This window comes from Malania oleifera, chromosome 2, assembly GCF_029873635.1.
Source record: "Malania oleifera isolate guangnan ecotype guangnan chromosome 2, ASM2987363v1, whole genome shotgun sequence".
NCBI lineage: Eukaryota > Viridiplantae > Streptophyta > Magnoliopsida > Santalales > Ximeniaceae > Malania > Malania oleifera.
This window is the reverse complement of record NC_080418.1, coordinates 50,584,124-50,590,927: the sequence shown is the minus strand read 5'-3', so window position 1 is coordinate 50,590,927 and position 6,804 is coordinate 50,584,124.

The following is a 6,804-nucleotide window of genomic DNA, read 5'->3' as shown; positions in this document are numbered from 1 at the left end:
GAAGTACTTCTCCATTTTACCCAATCTGCTTTAACTCTATGCATTATATCATCTTCAATTTCTCCTTCAACATATATAATAGATCCAAGGTACCAAAATCTACAAGTGCTATTTATTTCTTTACCATCAAGTTTAACTTTATCTTTAATATTTCTCTTACCATTACTGAAATTACATTTCATATATTCTGTCTTATTTCTACTTATCCTAAACGCTCTAGATTCCAAAACTTCTCTCCATAAGTCTAACTTATCCTCTACTCCATCCCTAGTTTAATCAATCAATACAATATCATCTGCAAATGACATATACCATGAAACCACATTTTGAATGCTTTTAGTCAGTTGGTCCATCAACCAACCCATACACCATTTGAAACCAATTTTTTGGGTTGGTTGGGTTGTTAAACACTCTTATGCCAGATTAGGTTAGCCGATCCAACCAGCTGAACTTGGAACCAAATCATTTCCTACTCGAGTTTGTATGGAGCTCAAGTATTTAGCTGTTAAAGAGGAAGTTCAAAAACAGACAGTGCTTATAGAACATATAAGAACTGAGCTCATGATAGCAGATCCATTAACGAAGGGATTCACACCAAGGGCATTTAAAGAACATATTGATTTCATGGGTCTTTGTTGTAATCCTTGATGTATGATAGTGAATCTTTATGTGTGTTTTGTTCTATAACATGTATAATGATATCAATAAAAGTGTTTCTGAATATTATTTATGTTTACCATCAATCACGTGATTATGGAAATGATTTACTGTTAAACAGAAATGGTCTTTAACAAAAACATTATAGGGACAATATGATAACTTTCTATTATGGATCATAGTTAAGTGGTTTATTAGTATTATGGTACATGGAAGGGAAGATGTCGCTATAATGATATTTACTGCCATGACTCGTACAAATGGGTTGCTTAATTATGATATTATGGTAATCTCATTGAAAAGTATAAATAAGCTAATATTTTGTGCACATTATGGTTATTTGTTAATCCATATTAATATCATTCATATGGGCCAAGTGGGAGAATGTAGGATTTATATCCCAAAGGATATGTCCCACATGAATGATATAGGTCCCACATGTAGGGTATGTATTCCATATGATAAGGATATGAATTAATGGTTGTATAGGTTTACTAAAGGGTTAGCTTATTTAATATGAGAAATTAATGGTGGAAGTTTGAAAAAATTCCTATACATAAATATATATAGATATATACGTATATAATATATATATATATATATATATATATATATATATATTAGCTACTATTATGAGGAGTAGTTATAAGGGCATGCTATACATCAAGTTAAACTCTAAGGGTAGAAAAAGAGAGCTAAAGAAGAGAAAGGAAAAGCTAAGCTCATAAGCCCTGGGGGTTACCTACATTGTGATGTTAGCTGTAAAGAAAAGATAGGAAGAAATTAATTGTCCTCTTTCTGCCACTATTTCTCTAATTATCAGGAGATCTCATCGATCCAGTGAAGGAAGGAAAGAGAAAGAGGAAAAGTGAGAGAAACGATTTTTTCCGGATTCTCCGGGTGTTCTTCTCGATAGGTTCGATATGGTCGACTCTGGTATATAAAGTTTATAGTTTATGATTTATTTATTTTTCGCATAAAGGTTATTGATGTGAAGTTCATGATAATTGAAAATCCTTGGCTGCAGTATATTTATGAAATTTTTCCTAAAAAAAAGTAATAGTATCTAAAAATTTTCTTATAGTTTGAACCAATATTTTAGTCATTATCTGACCTAAATCAACCCAAATAAAACCAACAAACTAGAATACCTAATGAATCGGCTCATTCCAAGTTTACCATGATTTGTTTGAAACTTCAAATTTTCTTTTCAAATCTTCTCCTTGATTGATGAAGGTCTGTCTACCAACTACAAGCGCCTCAATAGTAGCAATCACCACCATATCACTTTCAAATTCTCAAATTCTTGATTCCTATCTGACTTGCATGATGGAAAAGAGGGCGTAGGGGGAAGGGGGTGTGGGCAAAAGGATGGAATGGATGAAAATTGGAGAATCTTAGAGGAGATAGGCAAACGTGCAAGTTTTGTAAAAAAAATTTACAAAAATGCCATCATGAAAATAAATGTAAAAAATAACATAAAAAATAGGGCAGGAAGAGCCTATCATAGAAAATATGAGGCCCCATAGCCATTGAGGTGGTATATGAATGGTGGCATAAACCTACAAAATTGTGTATACATTTTTTTTAATAAAAAAATATGTTTAATTTGATCAATGGTCCAACCAATTGGATTGAGAAAATCAGAAATCGAGTAATCGTTTGATCTAATTTTTAAAAATATTAATTTTAAAAAAAATCACATAGACGAGAATCCTATGTCTTGATTTGGTAACTGAGAGGATTTAAGTTCTTTCTCCTAGGTCAACCTTTCTTTATTCAGTGGTGATGTTGTGATCATGTATCTTATGATACTTCAACCTATGGCATGAGGGTTGTGTGACATTTGTGTCATTGATATATCGTATTTTCATGTTCTGAGATCGTACTCATTATCTTTGCACAAGATCCTATCCCAATTCGCCTCTACTTCCTATATGCTTATGTGATTGATTACTAAGCCTCCACATTATATTTTTAAAAGGTGTACATAGATTGCAAAACTAATATTTAAATATATTCAGAATTATTTTCCTTTTCATGTTGTTAGAAGAGAAACACTAGATTATCTTATTAACACTATACAAGACTTTATACAAGGGTACAAGGGTAACTTAGGAAATATATAAGGATACAAGGGTAACTTAGGAAGTTATACTAACATCCCCCCTCAAACTCAAGGTGGTATTGAAGATGTCAACTGGAGTTTGCATACTAAAGCACGATGGCGACCAGGTGGATGAGCCTTTGTGAAGATATTAGCCAATTGATTAGTCGAAGGAACTGACAAGAGGCGAAGTGTCCCTTCCTGAAGATGATGACGTACGAAATGACAATCGATCTCGATGTGTTTGGTGCGTTCATGAAAAACATCGTTGTGAGCGATCTGGACAGCACTGTGATTGTCACAATAAAGCGGAGCGCGTGAGGGTTGAGGAACACCCATATCGTGGAGAAGCCAACGAAGCCAAAGAAGCTCTGAAGTTGTATCAACAAGAGCCCGATACTCAGCCTCAGTACTAGAGCGAGCAACAACAGTTTGCTTTTTGCTTCACCAAGAGATAAGAGAGTCACCAAGTAGAAGAAGAAAACCAGTGGTAGATCGACGATCAGTAGGGTCCCCTGCCCAATTAGCATCTGAATAAACCTGCAACGTCAAGGATGAGTGAGAGGAAAAGAAAAACCCATGAAATAGGGTTCCCTTCACATATCGTAAGATGCGAAGAACAGCTGCATAGTGAACGGAACGAGGAGCTGACATAAACTGGCTAACAAGGTGCACTGCATAGGCAATGTCAGGTCTAGTGACAGTGAGATAAATCAAGCTCCCAACAAGTTGTCGGTAACGAGTGGCATCAGGAAGAAGCTCCCCATCAGTAGGACGGAGTTTGATGTTGGGCTCCAGCAGACTATCAGCGATCTTACAATCTGTGATACCGGCACGTGTCATAAGATCAGAAGCATATTTAGCTTGAGTCAAAGAGTAGCCATCAGAGGTAGGAGACACTTCCAAGCCAAGGAAGTAACGAAGAGAACCGAGGTGGAAAATGGTGGAAAATTTGAAGCACGGGAAGGAGAGTAAGTAATCAGCAGATTTTTTTTTATTTTTTTATGTTTTTATTTTTTTTGTGTTTAGTAGTGGGCTGCTATTGGAGAGTAGGAAAAAAAAAAAAAAAAATAGTAGCACTGTAAAGAGAGAAGGGGTGCTTCTCTGGTGACTCGCAGTGGAGCACAGAGCCGATGAGACGACGCCGAGAAGCAAGGCCGCCGGAGAATCAAGAAGGACCACAACCAAGACGGTGGAGAATGAAAGACCACGACCACCACGAATGCAGAGACGATGAACGGAGATGATGCCGGAGAAACAGAGACGACGCCGAAGAAACAGAGACGACGCCGGAGAAGGAGATGACGAACCAAGATGCCACACGACCACGACGACGAACCAAGATGCCACGAACAGAACACGACCACGACGAGTGCAGAGACGACGCCGGAGAAGGAGACGTGAGACGGTGAGAACAGAGACAACGCCGGGAGAACACGCGAGACGGTGAGAACGGAGACGACGCCGGGAGAACACCGAGAGGAAGCCACGAACAGACCACGACGGTCTATTGCTGTAGGAGAGATGGTGGTTCGGGTGCTGGCTGTCACGGCTGGCCGAGGAGCGCGAGTGGCTGGAGACAGTGGTGGACTGCACGGGAGGCTGCTGGTGCTGGCCTCACGGAACGGCGGCGGTGAAAAAATAAATAACCCTAGTAGGCTCTGATACCATGATAGAAGAGAAACACTAGATTATCTTATTAACACTATACAAGACTTTATACAAGGGTACAAGGGTAACTTAGGAAATATACAAGGATATAAGGGTAACTTCCTGGATATAAGGGTAACTTAGGAAGTTACACTAACACATGTTATATATATATATATATATGTAACTTCCGAAGTTACCCTTATATCCTGGTATATTTCCTAAGTTATATATATATATATATATATATATATATATATATATATATATTTTCTTTTATCAAAACTGTATTGTAGGAAGACCTCCGTCCGTCGGAGAATCAAGACCTGCCCTCGAAGGAACAACGAATGGATCTCGTCTGGAGCACAAAGCTGGACTGCTCAAACACTAATAAGCAAAACCAACCGTCGGATCCGTTTCAATGTAGGTTCAAACATTAATGTCACTAACATAATTAACGGCCAGATCTACTGCCGTGTGAACCTGGCCGTTAACTACGAGCCACCTAACACACCGATTTTTATTTACGCACGAATGACAAATGAGGGCGTCCGCTGTACAACTTGCACATCTCCATCATTTCACCGAACTTGCGGATTGACTTTTCCAGCGACCGTTGCTCATTGTTGATCGTAAGTTGAGGGTTAGATTGACGTTCCAAGTTGCGCGCTGGCAATGCTCGTACGAGAGGATGGAATCTCGCGCGCGCGCGCAATAAAATCTCTGCCGATCCAACAAACGGCATTTAGTTCCCGCGTTGAGCGGCAGTTGAGAAGACACGTGGAGAAGGAAGATGACGGAGCCACACGCCGGTGAGATAACGGCGTTTACAACCAATCAAATCCGACGGAGTTGGGCTGAAGACGTAGGTCACCACGCCGGTCAGATAACGGCGTTTACAACCAATCAAATCCGACGGAGTTGAGCTGAAGACGTAGGTCATCTGCGGGTGACGATTACCATGTGGCGTTTGACGATTTCTTCCTATACGTGTTCACTTGGACTTTGAGAGCGCGCGCAAGAAGCGTTTGGGCCTGGGGCAGGGCTCCATGGTGATAATATTTAATTATTTTATTTTAATATATAATAAATAAATTTTTAATAACTATTCCAAATAATTAAATTTTTCTATAAAAGTATTTTTTTAAGTTATTTTAAGCAAAATTTAAAAGTGATACGAGGTGATTTACGACTCTAAATATGTGCTAAATTTTATATATGCTTATGAAGTTCATTCTTCAACGGGGTGTAAACCTTTTTAAGGTTCTAAAACAAAATTTTAATTATTCTCTTACAAAGTTTCAGGAGTTATAAAAATATAATTTACCTTTTTTTTTAGTTGCGCCGGGTGTCCCAATATCATTGGGTGCCACCCCCCTCCTTGGAACTAGTCCCACGCCCACATTGTTCGGCCTCACAGCCAATGTAGAAGTAAATTAGGTTTTTGCTCCCTTGGGGCAGAGCCAAACCAGGGACTTGTACCGTCAAGCGGCCCATCCCAAGCCTGTCCTTGCCACTTGAGCCAATGCCTGGGGCCAAATATAATTTAATTTTCTTTTTTTGATTAGTAAATAATAAATTATATTAATCAAATGGATATGTAGAGAAACTCTAGGCATACCCGAGAGCAAGGAAGCCAAAAGACTTCCCTCAACAAATTCTAAACTATTACATCAAACCTAGGCATTCCCAGGGGCAATAAGCCATCAAAACTAACCAAAGATAATACCATAAACCATAATTCAATCAATGCAGGAATTAAAATACCTTAGAAACTCGAGCCATCACTAGAAAGAAAACCATGGTAATGATGGAGATCAAACCAAGATGGTGCTGATAAACCTAAAGAAATCAAGGCACATCACACTCAAAGACTTCAGAGCAAATCCCAAGGAGATGTCACCCAACAGCAATCAAACAGCAGATCAAGAGATACAGCCAATCAATCAATGCCACCCTCCCACCATGTTGATGAAGAATTCAGGAGGCCTCAAGCACAGGTACATCAGAGCCAGCCACCCCCCAATTAGAATAGCCAAGACGAGAAGCAGCATCAAGGAGCCAGTAAATCGCCATCAAACTCAGACAGGAATCAGCAACTTAGGCAAGAAGCGCTAATCACTTTCAGAAGGAAGATCAACGACCAAGATGAAGACTAACGACTCGAACCACCTCCATAAAAAAGTCATGACGATAACTCAAGACCAAGGAGCCGCCTGAGAACTCAAGCCATCACCAACAAGAAACCATAACAGAGGTTCAAACCACCTCCAATAGTCGAATCAGATAGAAGACCAAGCATTAGCCAGAATAAACCATCAAAGAGGACTCCAAGAGGAGAACTCATGATCTCATGAAATTCCTCAAGATTAATAATATATACTTGTTAT